Here is a 15,249-nt window from a genome sequence, read left to right as displayed (position 1 = left end):
AACACGTGTTATGTACATGGACTATCTGCTGCGGAGGCGGCAGTGTTATATGAGGAAAAGTTTAAGTTAATAAAGAAGTTATTTCAAGCATTTGGTGTGCTCTTAAAACCTACTGTTTCCATAGAACGGCGCTAGAGGAATTACAGAGTAACAGACAGTCTGGTTAGACTAAAAGTCAGAGATATCAAAATTCTTCTAATGCCACATCGCAAAAGGCACTTCATAGTGCTGCGCCTGCCACATGTAATATGTGTGAGGTATGTACTGTGTGTATGTAATATGTGTGAGGTGTGTACTGTGTATATGTAATATGTGTGAGGTATGTACTGTGTGTATGTAATATGTGTGAGGTATGTACTGTGTGTATGTAATATGTGTGAGGTATGTACTGTGTGTATGTAATATGTGTGAGGTGTGTACTGTGTGTATGTAATATGTGTGCGGTATGTACTGTGTGTATGTAATATGTGTGAGGTGTGTACTGTGTGTATGTAATATGTGTGAGGTATGTACTGTGTGTATGTAATATGTGTGAGGTGTGTACTGTGTGTATGTAATATGTGTGAGGTATGTACTGTGTGTATGTAATATGTGTGAGGTGTGTACTGTGTGTATGTAATATGTGTGAGGTATGTACTGTGTATGTAATATGTGTGAGGTATGTACTGTGTGTATGTAATATGTGTGAGGTATGTACTGTATGTAATATGTGTGAGGTGTGTACTGTGTGTATGTAATATGTGTGAGGTATGTACTGTGTGTATGTAATATGTGTGAGGTATGTACTGTGTGTATGTAATATGTGTGAGGTATGTACTGTATGTAATATGTGTGAGGTGTGTACTGTGTGTATGTAATATGTGTGCGGTATGTACTGTGTGTATGTAATATGTGTGAGGTGTGTACTGTGTGTATGTAATATGTGTGAGGTATGTACTGTGTGTATGTAATATGTGTGAGGTGTGTACTGTGTGTATGTGATATGTGTGAGGTATGTACTGTGTATGTGATATGTGTGAGGTGTGTACTGTGTGTATGTAATATGTGTGAGGTATGTACTGTGTGTATGTAATATGTGTGAGGTATGTACTGTGTGTATGTAATATGTGTGAGGTATGTACTGTGTGTATGTAATATGTGTGAGGTATGTACTGTGTGTATGTAATATGTGTGAGGTGTGTACCGTGTGTATGTAATATGTGTGAGGTGTGTACCGTGTGTATGTAATATGTGTGAGGTATGTACTGTGTATGTGATATGTGTGAGGTCTGTACCGTATGTATGTAATATGTGTGAGGTATGTACTGTATGTATGTAATATGTGTAAGGTATGTACTGTGTGTATGTAATATGTGTGAGGTATGTACTGTGTATGTAATATGTGTGAGGTATGTACTGTATATATGTAATATGTGTGAGGTGTGTACTGTGTGTATGTAATATGTGTGAGGTATGTACTGTGTGTATGTAATATGTGTGAGGTGTGTACTGTGTGTATGTGATATGTGTGAGGTATGTACTGTGTATGTGATATGTGTGAGGTGTGTACTGTGTGTATGTAATATGTGTGAGGTATGTACTGTGTGTATGTAATATGTGTGAGGTATGTACTGTATGTATGTAATATGTGTAAGGTATGTACTGTGTGTATGTAATATGTGTGAGGTATGTACTGTGTGTATGTAATATGTGTGAGGTGTGTACTGTGTATATGTAATATGTGTGAGGTATGTACTGTGTGTAATATGTGTGATGTTTGTACTGTGTATATGTGATATGTGTGAGGTATGTACTGTGTGTGTGTAATATGTGTGAGGTATGTACTGTGTGTATGTAATATGTGTGAGGTGTGTACTGTGTGTGTGTAATATGTGTGAGGTATGTACTGTGTGTATGTAATATGTGTGAGGTATGTACTGTGTGTATGTAATATGTGTGAGGTATGTACTGTGTGTATGTAATATGTGTGAGGTATGTACTGTGTGTATGTAATATGTGTGAAGTATGTACTGTGTGTATGTAATATGTGTGAGGTATGTACTGTGTGTATGTAATATGTGTGAGGTATGTACTGTGTGTATGTAATATGTGTGAGGTATGTACTGTGTGTATGTAGTATGTGTGAGGTGTGTACTGTGTGTATGTAATATGTGTGAGGTATGTACTGTGGGTATGTAATATGTGTGAGGTGTGTACTGTGTGTATGTAATATGTGTGAGGTATGTACTGTGTGTATGTAATGTGTGTGAGGTATGTACTGTGTATATGTAATATGTGTGAGGTATGTACTGTGTATATGTAATATGTGTGAGGTATGTACTGTGTATGTAATATGTGTGAGGTGTGTACTGTGTGTATGTAATATGTGTGAGGTATGTACTGTGTGTATGTAATATGTGTGAGGTATGTACTGTGTATGTAATATGTGTGAGGTGTGTACTGTGTGTATGTAATATGTGTGAGGTATGTACTGTGTGTATGTAATATGTGTGAGGTATGTACTGTGTGTATGTAATATGTGTGAGGTGTGTACTGTGTGTATGTAATATGTGTGAGGTATGTACTGTGTGTATGTAATATGTGTGAGGTATGTACTGTGTGTAATATGTGTGAGGTATGTACTGTGTGTAATATGTGTGATGTTTGTACTGTGTGTATGTAATATGTGTGAGGTATGTACTGTGTATATGTAATATGTGTGAGGTATGTACTGTGTGTATGTAATATGTGTGAGGTATGTACTGTGTGTAATATGTGTGAGGTATGTACTGTATATATGTAATATGTGTGAGGTATGTACTGTGTGTATGTAATAAGTGTGAGGTATGTACTGTATATATGTAATATGTGTGAGGTATGTACTGTGTGTATGTAATATGTGTGAGGTGTGTACTGTGTGTATGTAATATGTGTGAGGTGTGTACTGTGTATATGTAATATGTGTGAGGTGTGTACTGTGTGTATGTGATATGTGTGAGGTATGTACTGTGTATATAATGTGTGAGGTATGTACTGTGTGTATGTAATATGTGTGAGGTGTGTACTGTGTGTATGTAATATGTGTGAGGTGTGTACTGTGTGTATGTAATATGTGTGAGGTATGTACTGTATGTATGTAATATGTGTGAGGTATGTACTGTGTGTATGTAATATGTGTGAGGTATGTACTGTGTGTATGTAATATGTGTGAGGTATGTAATATGTGTGAGGTATGTACTGTATGTATGTAATATGTGTGAGGTATGTACTGTGTGTATGTAATATGTGTGAGGTATGTACTGTGTGTATGTAATATGTGTGAGGTATGTACTGTGTATGTAATATGTGTGAGGTGTGTACTGTGTATATAATGTGTGAGGTATGTACTGTGTGTATGTAATATGTGTGAGGTATGTACTGTGTGTATGTAATATGTGTGAGGTGTGTACTGTGTGTATGTAATATGTGTGAGGTATGTACTGTGTGTATGTAATATGTGTGATGTAAGTACTGTGTGTATATAATATGTGTGAGGTGTGTACTGTGTGTATGTAATATGTGTGAGGTATGTACTGTGTGTATGTGATATGTGTGAGGTGTGTACTGTATATATGTAATATGTGTGAGGTGTGTACCGTGTGTATGTAATATGTGTGAGGTGTGTACTGTGTGTATGTAATATGTGTGAGGTATGTACCCTGTGTATGTAATATGTGTGAGGTATGTACCCTGTGTATGTAATATGTGTGAGGTCTCGCTCTCATTTTAAAAATTGTCGTGCCACATTGGTGCAACAAAATGTCGCGCGAAAAATGTTGCAGTGTAGTTGTGCCCTATCTGTCGCTCGACAAATGTCGTTGTGTAGACCTAGCCTAACATTTCCAGCCCTCGCACCGTTGAATACTGCCCGGCAGGCGTCACACCCGCTCACAACATCTCAGGCCCAGGTCCCCGTGGGACTAAAAGATTAGCAAGAAAATAAAGAAGTCTTTCATTGTCCTGCAGTAAAAAGCGGCAACTCAGAAACATGTACCGTATTTTCCGGCGTATAAGACGACTTTCTAACACTAGAAATTATTTTTAAAAGTCGGGGGTCTTATACACCGAGTATAAGGCAGCACAGGGGAGAAGGAAGCAGTCCGCTGCCACCAATGATGAGAGAGGGCGGAGGAGGGGCCTGTGGTTTATTTATTGCAAAAAAAAAGATTTTATAGATATACAAATTACCAGTATCGGTACCTTTGTGCCCAAGGGACTGTCGCCGTTTTGTGCCAAGACGCACCCCGAATGCTGGATCCCAGCGCCGCCCCTCTCTTAATTTATTCACTGCACTTCTGTTTTTTTTTCTTCAGAAGCCGCTCGTAATCTCGCTCATGCGCAGTTACTTGGAGCACTCGCTCGTTCTTGCCGTGAGGGCGGAGGGAATAGAGGAGACGGCGGCAACTAACTGCGCATGCGCTAGATTACGAGCGGCTTCAGAAGATAAAAAAAAAAACGAAGTGCAGTGAATAAATTAGGAGGGGTGGCGCTGGGATCCAGAATTCGGGGCGCGCAGATCTTGATGCCAAAGTAAATAGTTTCCATCGATACGTAATACAACAGCGCTATAAACATGGCTATGCGTTAAGTAGTATAGGAAATATGGAAGGCTGGATGGATGAAGAAGGGGTAAAGCTATGGCTTGATAACGTGCGGAGCAGACGACCAGGTGGACTTCTTCAAAAACGTAGTCTACTGGTGCGGGATATGTTCAGGGCTCATTTAACTCCCAGCACCAAGCAAAGGCAAGAATGAACACGGATGCGGCAGTTATTCCTGCAGGATTGGCATCATTGGTACAGCCCCTGGATGTGCGCCTAAACAAGCCGTTTAACGATCGCATTTGAGTACAGTGGAATGAGTGGATGGTTAGCGGCGAAAAGTCATTCACAAGAGGAGGAAACGTGCGTGCTCCACAGATGGATGTGTTGTGCAAGTTTGTCATAAAAGCCTGGAATGATATTGATGCAGAAACAGTAATCGAGTCTTTCAAGAAGTGTGGCATATCCAATTCATTAGATGGTATGGAGGACTACTTGGGCAAGATGAAGAGGAAGCCGAAGCCGAGACCACACCATCCGATACGGAATTAGATCCATACGATGACTGCCTTACAAATGTTTTTAGTTCATCCAAAAATTATAAGATTACAGGACACGTTTCGGCCCGTCCAGCCTTTCTCAACAGCGGTTGAGAAAGGCTGGACGGGCCGAAACGCGTCCTGTAATCTTGTAATTTTTGGATGAAATAAAAGCATACTCTTCAGAAGAAATAGTTGCTGGGATTATCTCTTCACCGAGTGTATGGGGATTGCCCCTTCCTGCGCAACATATCCAGGCATCATGAGCTGTCGCTTTGATTCAATGCCTTACAAATGTAGCACAAGATGTCATTGATGTACTTATGATATCAGATGATGAACGGGAGGATATTGAAGGGAAACTGCGTTGCCGACTCTCCAGGGACTTGCCCGACACTTGCTCTCTCTCTACTGTTTGTTATCTTCCTCCTATCATCATCAGTTCCAGTTTGGTTGACAGCTTAGAAAACAAACAACATGGCAGCTCCCACAGGTTTATTGTCTTATCCTTCCTTTCAGCTATAGAGAGAATTAGGAAAAGTTTAATCCACTTGCACTGTTTTATGTTTGATGAGAAACAGCCTTATGTCTATAAGTGACAGTTTTCCTGCTTAGTACCTGCATGTCATAAGCGTCTCAATTAAAATTACCATATTGAAATCAAATCTGATATTTTTTTATTTTTATATAGTGTGCGTTGGAAGAGGGGTAGTCTTATATGGCGAGTATAGCCCAAACCCTATATTTTAAATGATAAAGTTGGGGGTCGTCTTATGCGGCCAGTCGTCTTATACGCTGCAAAATACAGTATTTAATGTCTTTCTATTGTATGTAAATACTGAAAAATATATTTTTTAAAAGCTATAAATCTGGACATTTGTGAATTCTGCTGCATTTCACACTGACTTCACAAATCTCCCATCCCGTCATATAACACCTCTGCCATATGGTGGTTTTAAATAGCTGCGTCCACACCAGAGTCTTCCTCAGCAGCTGTTCTTACACATTCCTAAGACCCCGTACACATTAGAGGTTTTCTGCAGGAGCAGCCGGGGATTTCACCGGCGAGTGATGTTTTTTATGTAACTTCCTTCTTTAAACAATTTTCAAAAAATCCCAAACAACCCTATTAAGGCTGATTATACAAACTAGATGTAGACTGACCGAATCCAGGACCGGCTCAGGTGTAAGGGGCCTCCAACTCTTCTCCCAACAGCAAATGTGGGGGAGAGAGGGACTGAAATGATTTCATTATGGCTGATCCATTTGTTATCAGAAAGAAAATGCCTGGAGGGGGACACAGGAGTCTGGGGGAGAACAGAGGGGTCTGGGGAGGACAGAGGGGACTGGGGGAGGACAGAGGGGTCTGGGGAGGACAGAGGGGACTGGGGGAGGACAGAGGGGTCTGGGGGAGGACAGAGGGGTCTGAGGGAGGACGGAGGGGTCTGGGGGAGGAAGGAGGGGTCTGGGGGAGGACAGAGGGGGTCTGGCGGAGGACAGAGGGGTCTGGGGGAGGACGGAGGGGTCTGGGGGAGGAAGGAGGGGTCTGGGGGAGGACGGAGGGGTCTGGGGGAGGAAGGAGGGGTCTGGGGGAGGACGGAGGGGTCTGATGGAGAACAGAGGGGTCTGATGGAGAACAGAGGGGTCTGGTGGAGGAAGGAGGTGTCTGGGGGAGTACGGAGGTGTCTGGGGAAGGATGGAGGGGTCTAGTGGAGGACAGAGGGGTCTGGGGGAGGACAGAGGGGTCTGGTGGAGGACAGAGAGGTCTGGGGAAGGATGGAGGGGTCTAGTGGAGGACAGAGGGGTCTGGTGGAGGACAGAGGGGTCTGGTGGAGGACGGAGGGGTCTGGGGGAGGACAGAGGGGTCTGGGGGAGGACAGAGGGGTCTGGGGGAGGACAGAGGAGTTTGGGAAGGACAGAGGGGTCTGGGGAGGACAGAGGGGTCTGGGGGAGGTCAGAGGGGTCTGGAGGAGAACAGAGGGGTCTGGAGGAGGACAGAGGGGTCTGGGAAAGGACGGAGGGGTCTGATGGAGGACGGAGGGGTCTGGGGGAGGACGGAGGGGTCTGATGGAGAACGGAGGGGTCTGGTGGAGGACAGAGGGGTCTGGGGGAGGACGGAGGGGTCTGGTGGAGGACAGAGGGGTCTGGGGGAAGGCAGTCGATGTCTGGGGGAGGACAGAGGAGTTTGGGGAGGACAGAGGGGTCTGGGGAGGACAGAAGGGTCTGGGGGAGGACAAAGGGGTCTGGAGGAGAACAGAGGGGTCTGGAGGAGGACAGAGGGGGTCTGGGGGAGGACAGAGGGGTCTGGGGGAGGACGGAGGGGTCTGGGGGAGGAAGGAGGGGTCTGGGGGAGGACGGAGGGGTCTGGGGGAGGAAGGAGGGGTCTGGGGGAGGACGGAGGGGTCTGATGGAGAACAGAGGGGTCTGATGGAGAACAGAGGGGTCTGGTGGAGGAAGGAGGTGTCTGGGGGAGTACGAAGGTGTCTGGGGAAGGATGGAGGGGTCTAGTGGAGGACAGAGGGGTCTGGTGAAGGACGGAGGGGTCTGGGGGAGGACAGAGGGGTCTGGGGGAGGACAGAGGAGTTTGGGAAGGACAGGGGTCTGGGGAGGACAGAGGGGTCTGGGGGAGGTCAGAGGGGTCTGGAGGAGAACAGAGGGGTCTGGAGGAGGACAGAGGGGTCTGGGGAAGGACGGAGGGGTCTGATGGTGGACGGAGGGGTCTGGGGGAGGACGGAGGGGTCTGATGGAGAACGGAGGGGTCTGGTGGAGGACGGAGGGGTCTGGGGGAGGACGGAGGGGTCTGGTGGAGGACAGAGGGGTCTGGGGGAAGGCAGTGGATGTCTGGGGGAGGACAGAGGAGTTTGGGGAGGACAGAGGGGTCTGGGGAGGACAGAGGGGTCTGGGGGAGGACAAAGGGGTCTGGAGGAGAACAGAGGGGTCTGGAGGAGGACAGAGGGGTCTGGGGGAGGACAGAGGGGTCTGGAGGAGAACAGAGAGGTCTGGAGGAGGACAGAGGGGTCTGGGGGAGGACAGAGGGGTCTGGAGGAGAACAGAGGGGTCTGAGGGAGGACAGAGGGGTCTGGGGGAGGACAGAGGGGTCTGCGGGAAGGCAGTGGATGTCTGGGGGAGGACAGAGGGGTCTGGGGGAGGACAGAGGGGTCTGGGGGAGGACAGAGGGGTCTGGTGGAGGACAGAGGGGTCTGGTGGAAGGCAGTGGATGTCTGGACGAAGGCTAATACCCTATTTCTGTCACTTGTGCATCGTCTGACTGAACCATTAGCAGCGCGGTTTCAAACCTTTAACTAGATGTCTGGGGGAGGACAGAGGAGTCTGGCAGTGATGTCCTGTCCTCTCAGAACTCATGCAGTCTGAGTCGAGTGTGTGGAGGGTTCGGGAGAGATTACGCACCTAAGAAAAAAGCACTTGGTCAACAACAATCTAATAGGTATTTCCATCCGTGTACGTAGTGGACTGCACATGGACATCAACTGAAAGGGGTTGTCTCATCTTAGATATTAGGGACATATCGCTAAGATAGGTCTTTAAGTTTCTGCACCTAACCTTAGAACGAAGCACACAAAGTGACAGAGGGCACACGGCACATGCACGGCCTGGGCCGCTATGAAAATGTGGCGGCCTAGCCTAAGACCCTTTAATAACCACTATACAAAGGCATATGAGTGGTCACTAAGGTGTTAAGAGCAGCAGGTGCGCCAGTATCGCCACTATTCCTGAAATGTTGCTATGCTGCCCAATCAGGGAGATGGGACGCTGCGCCATTCAGGGGTCTGGCTCAGCGTCCAGTCAGGGGTCTCGGCAGAGTATGTACTGTATATAGTTACACAGGCTGAGAAAAGACACCGCTCCATCAAGTTCAACCTTTCGCTTCAGCAAAGTGTGTGTATGTCCTCCACCTAGCTGCTGGTGCTGCGTTGTCTGATGGCTTTCTATGCTTGTGTCCTCCCTTCTCTCAGTGTAAGGCGTCATGCACACGACCCTATCAGTTTTACTGTCAACAAAACACGGATTCCGGGCGCGTGCATGCTACCATTTTATTTTAAACTCCTGTAGAAATGTCCTATCCTTGTCTGCAAGCAGCGACTCCATACAACTCCCTCCGCATAATGCTGCGCGTGTACAGTATTATGCATTAAGGGGTTAACATCATTGACTTTATACTTCATGTACGATCTTCTTTCTAATGGGATTTTACCCTCAATCCTCCTCGTTTCCCTCAGATTCTTTAGGTGCAGGACTCTCTGAGGGATCGGTCCGGATCTAATCTCATCAGATCAATGAGGAGGTAAGTTCTGGACTGGACCGGGGTAAGGGTCCATTCACACGTCTGTAGTGTATTGCGGATCCGCAATACACCCGGCCGGCATCCCCATAGAACTGCCTATTATTGTCCACAGTTGCGGACAAGCATAGGACATGTTCTATTTTTTCCTAGAGCCGCGGACCGGACCGCTGTGTGCTGTCCGCATCCAATCCTACCCTATAGAAAATAAATGGGTCCGCACCCATTCCGCATACATTCACGGACGTGTGAATGGACCCTAAGGCTGTGAATGTATGATGCTGTACCAGGCTGCAACATAAAATGAGAATGCTGGGACCAGTAGTGAATGTTTGTAATTGGACCAAAACTTCAGGAAAGTCACGGCACTCTTGTTCTTGAATCAAGGCTTAGTGTTTAATTACACCGAAAAAACTGCAACGTTTCGACACCCAGGTCTTTCTAAAGCTACCTATGGTTTACAAGTGAACTTCAATACCTATAAAGGTGTGACATCCAATCCAAATTGATCCAGTGGGTTGTCTCACAAAAAGGTCAAACCCTCCCCTTACATATTCACCCAATCGTATTCTGTAATCATAACATTCGATAGACAAATCATAAAGCAATCTCAGCTGTGTATTCCCATTAAAACCTACCATACCCCTGGGCCGAGTATCCTACCAGCGATATACGTGTGGTGAGTGGCGTCCCCCGTCCGCTTCTGCACATGCACGAGTTCTGGAACGAGATTCCCGGAAATCACGTGCTCGTCACCACAGCGGTCACATGATCGGGAGTCCCGAAGCAGTGTCAACGCCCTCAATCACATGAGAAGTAATGTGATGGGGCGTTTCAACCAAATCCTACAACCCAAGGTCCTGAACCAAAGCTAAATCTGTTATACAGGATACTATAGGGCTGAGGATAAAAAACATCATATAAGCGAGATGCGGTGATACCGGTCATTCCACTCATCCCACGCATAATAGAGTCCAGAGTATAGACTTAAACTAAATACAAATAATAGCCCACATGTCAGCAACAATCGAACCAGCCAATAGTGGATATCCCATACCTAGTATGGCGCTGCAATGGCAGTAACTATAACCTAGCTGGACTGTGTTCCGGGAGAAGTGTGGAATGGACCATAGTTAGTTACAGATCCCCTTCTAAGCGGACGGAGCACCACTATAGCTATGGGTGGAGGTATATCTAGTATATCTTATAAGAAAAGGGGCAATAGTGGGCTAAATTGAATCACTAGGATCGAACTGAACAGCCCCACAGCAAAAAGACTTATAGTCGTGATCTTCACCCCGCACAACTCCCTATCCCTATATTTCGTAAGGGGAATACTAGGGCCGACATACCCCCCACCCCGGTCACGGGGAGGTGAAATATAACGGCCCTTGCCTGGTCTGGGACCAACTCCGAATGAAGAGCGCCCCTACCCTGCTTATTCCCAGCAATATCCTGTAAGTGGCTTGAGTTCAGGGCCAGGAAAAATTCGTACCTGGGATTTTACTTTCCTTGAGTCCGGAGGCAGCACATCATGGGTTAATAGGTTGGCATCTTTTTTCTAGGACCGCCCACCTAGCAAAACAGGTAATCAATTAATTAATTAGACTAATAGCTTGCCCTATAAGGGTCACCTCCCACAATGCCTCAGTGTGTTTAAGAAATAGACTCAGACAAATATATGCAAAGAAGTAATTTATTAGGGAAGGTAAACTTGTGCTGCCTCCGGACTCAAGGAAAGTAAAATCCCAGGTAAGAATTTTTCCTTTCCCCTTTCATCCTCCGGCAGCACATTATGGGATTTTTTTAGATCTCATAGGGAGGGACTTTCAACCAAGGCTGCTGACAAAACCCCAGTACCAAAGGCTGAGCTCCTAGCATTAATGTCCAAACGATAGTGCTTCGCAAACGTCAGAGACGAGGACCATGATGCGGCATTGCAAATATCTTCAATAGGAACTTGCGCCATCTCTGCCCAGGAGGTTGCTGCGGCTCTGGTGGAATGGGCCTTGATTGGAAAAGGTGGGGGCATGGCTTCGAGAGAATAGGCTTCCATAATTGTAGATTTTATCCACCTCGCAAGAGAGTCCATGGAAGGCATAAGTCCCTTTCTTGGACCAGCAAAGAGAACAAAAAGATTTTCGTTTTTTCTGAAATCTTTAGTTCTTGGGAGGTAGATCTGTAATGTTCTCTTAACATCTAGCGTTTTTATTAGCTGAAGAAGACACTTTAGGCAGAAAAGTTGGAATTGTACGCAATAATACTCCATCCGGTAGGAAGCGTACATAGGGAAATCTGGATGACAAGGCTTGTAGTTCTCCCAGTCTTTTTGCGGATGTGATAGCCGTGAGAAATAAAGCCTTATAGGAAAGCCATTTGATGTCTACATCCTGTAAAGGCTCGAAAGGTGCTGAAGTAAGTCTCTTTAAAACTATGGAAAGGTCCCAAATAGGTGTAGGATCCCTATGCACTGGCTGTAGTCTTCTAACTGCCTTGAAGAACCTAAAGATTAGCGGGTGATGACGGAATCTATTTTCTGTCATGGAGTTAATGGCAGTCATATGGGCTCTCACGGTATTGGGTTTGAGCCCTTTCTGAAAACCATCTTGCAGAAATTGCAGAACTGAGGAGAGACATCAAGATCTTCATGGTCAGACTCAGACCTCCAGGAAACAAATTTCCCCCATATCTTCGCATATTTCTTGTTAGTCGAGTCTTTGCGAGAGGCAAGAAGGGTATTAAGGACAGATTGCGAAAGACCTTTTCCCTCTAATTCAGATCTTTCCGCCTCCAGGCCGTAAGATGTAGACTGTCTAGACTCTGATGATATAGGCCGTTCTGGAGAAGAAGATCTGGACATAGAGGGAGTCTCCAGAATTCTCCCCTGGATAGGTGAAGGAGGAGCGGGAACCATGACCTCCTTGGCCAAAAGGGGGTTATTATTATTATAAATAGAGGCTTCTCTTCTATTATCTTCAGTAACGTCTTCGGAATGAGAGGAACTGGGGGAAAAACGTAGGCGGAGAGGTTCTTCCAACTCATTGAGAAGGCATCTACCACTGCAGGATTGTCGGAGATCTTCAGAGAACAGAACTTGCTTAACTTCTTGTTTGTCGCCGATGCCATCAGGTCCCAGGACGGACATCCCCATTTTGCTACAATGCTTTGGAAGACAATGGGATTTAGTTCAAATTCTGCTTGGTTGACTATCTTCCTGCTCAGAAGATCTGCTTGAGTATTCAAACACCCTCTGATATGCAGAGCTTTTAACTCCAAAAGATGTGATTCTGCCCATTCGAAAATCTTCTTGCATAGTTGTAGCAGAAGGCTGCTCCTCGTGCCCCCTTGTTTGTTCAAATAGAACACCGTGACAAGGTTGTCTGAACGGATCAGTACTGACCTCCCTGATACCTCGGTTTTGAACTTGTAAAGTGCTAACAGTACAGCTTTTAATTCTTTGTAATTTGAAGACTGCCTCCTTTCTCTGGGGGACCAGCGGCATTGCACCCACTTGTTCTGGAGGTGCGCTCCCCAGCCCTGGCCGGATGCATCCGTCGTGATGGTTACTGAGGAGAGAAACTGGAAATTGTTCCCTTTGACCAGATTGCTGGAGTGAAGCCACCACTTGAGGTTCTGTACTGTGGAGGAAGATAACTTCACCTTCGCCCCCAATTGGTAATGGCTGTGTCGCCAGGATTGGAGTAAATCCTGCTGAAGATTTCGGGTGTGGATATTTGCCCAAGGCACCGCATCCGCAACAGCTGTCAGATGTCCCAGTGTCTTCATAACTCTGTGAACGGAAGGTGAAGGCAGAGATATTAGTGTCTTTACTTCCTTCATTAATGCTTCCATCTTTGGTAGAGGAAGGTATAACTTTATGGATACTGTGTCTATCAGGAAGCCGAGGAAAATCTTGGAAGTGGAAGGAATCAGATCGGACTTTCCCCAGTTTAACAGGAAACCTACAGACTGGAGAAGTTTTATGGTCTCTTCTAGATGATGCTGAAGTAGACTCTCTGACTCTGCAATGACAAGCCAGTCGTCCAAATAGGGGAAGATTTGAATCCCCTAAAGACGAAGTTTCACCACAACAATGACAGCAATCTTTGTGAAGATCCTTGGGGCAGAACACAAGCCGAACGGGAGGGCCTTGAATTGGAAATGCATCGTTCTCTTCCCCATTCTGATGGCGACTCTCAAGTATTTTCTTGATTGTAACTGGATCGGAATGTGGAGGTATGCGTCTTTTAAGTCCAGTGAGGACATAAACTGATTCTTTCTGAGGACCGCAGTAATGGACCTTATTGTTTCCATCTTGAAATGGATCTTTTTCATGCAGCGATTTACATAGCGGAGATCAATAATTAAGCAGCTTTTTCCGTGGGGTTTGGAAACACGAAACACTCTGGAGTAGACGCCTGAATATTCTCGATGAACCGGAACTGGTTCTAGAGCTCCTTTTTCCACAAATTCTTCTAAAAGCTGGATGATCTTTAGGTCTCTTCCATCGTTGAGAAGAAACCTGTCTCTTGGGAGATGGTTGAATTCCAGTGTATAGCCTTCGCGAACAACATTCAGTGCCCAGCCATCTGAGGTAATCTGCCGCCATCTGGCGTCAGAATTCAGGCTTGGTAGATCTGTTATCGTCAGTCCTTTTTCTAGACTTCTCCGCAGGAATCCAGGTCCTACGGTCAGATCTTCCACGACTTGGACGGCCTCTAAAGGTAGATCTCCTGGAATCTTGACCCCTGTAGGGACGAAAAAAATCTCTTCTCTCTGCGTTTAGGCTGTGGAAAATAAAAACGCCTTATCTTCCATATTGGCCTCAAGCAGTTTATCCAGATGAGAGCCGAATAATTTGCCTGGCTCAAAGGGAAGCGAACATAGGTTACTTTTTGAAGAGGGGTCTCCAGACCACAGTTTTAGCCATATGGCTCTTCTAACGGAATTGGTAAGTGCCATATTTTTGGCAATAAGCCTTAAGGAATCAACTGGAAAGTCGCAAAGAAATTCTGCCGCCAGCTTCAAAGTCGGTAGTTGCCGGAGTAAATCCTCCCTGGAAACGCCATCTTCAATATCTCTGCCTAATTGGCTAAGCCAAACCCTCAGAGCACGGGCTACCGGTACCGTGGCCATAGCTGCTTTGTTCATAGAAGCGAGGTACGTATATAGTCTCTTGAGTAGACAATCCGCCTTCTTCTCCATAGGGTCCTTTAATAATGCTGAATCATCTGAAGGGAAGAAAGATTTTCTTGTTAATCTGGTTACTGCTGAATCGACTCTGGCGGGAGACCCAACTTGTGGATTCTGCAGGATCAGTCTTGTAGATATTTTTGAATCTAAATCCTAGATTAATCCTTCCCACCGGTTGCTCCCATTCTTTATGCATTATTGCGTCCAAGACCGGGTGGCTGGGAAACACAGGAGCCTTCTTTTTGGGGAAGTAAAAGAGATCATCTTCCTCACGAGTGCCAGATTTCTCCTTACTGGCCTCCATAATATTTTTGACTTCTTTTATTAATCGATTCGCATCTTTTTTATTAAATAAAAAATTATCTTCTATGAAGTGCAAATCTGACTCAGAAGAAATCTCGCCCTCCGAACGAAGAGACTCCTCAGAAGATGATGGGGATAAATACGGCTTCTTTGACCCCTTCTTCTTAGATTGTTTGAGGAACGCTTTGAACAGAGACATAATTTTCTCTATTTCGGCATCTGACGGATTATCTGGCTGAGTACAATCCTCACAAATATTGGAGGAATGATCCGCAGGTAACTGGTGAAGACACGAAATACAGAGGGATGACTGAGATTTCTGTTTCTTTTTGGATGGCGAGGAATCTTGAGTATC

Source organism: Bufo bufo, chromosome 3 (assembly GCF_905171765.1).
Source record: "Bufo bufo chromosome 3, aBufBuf1.1, whole genome shotgun sequence".
Lineage (NCBI taxonomy): Eukaryota > Metazoa > Chordata > Amphibia > Anura > Bufonidae > Bufo > Bufo bufo.
This window is presented reverse-complemented; position numbering follows the sequence as displayed.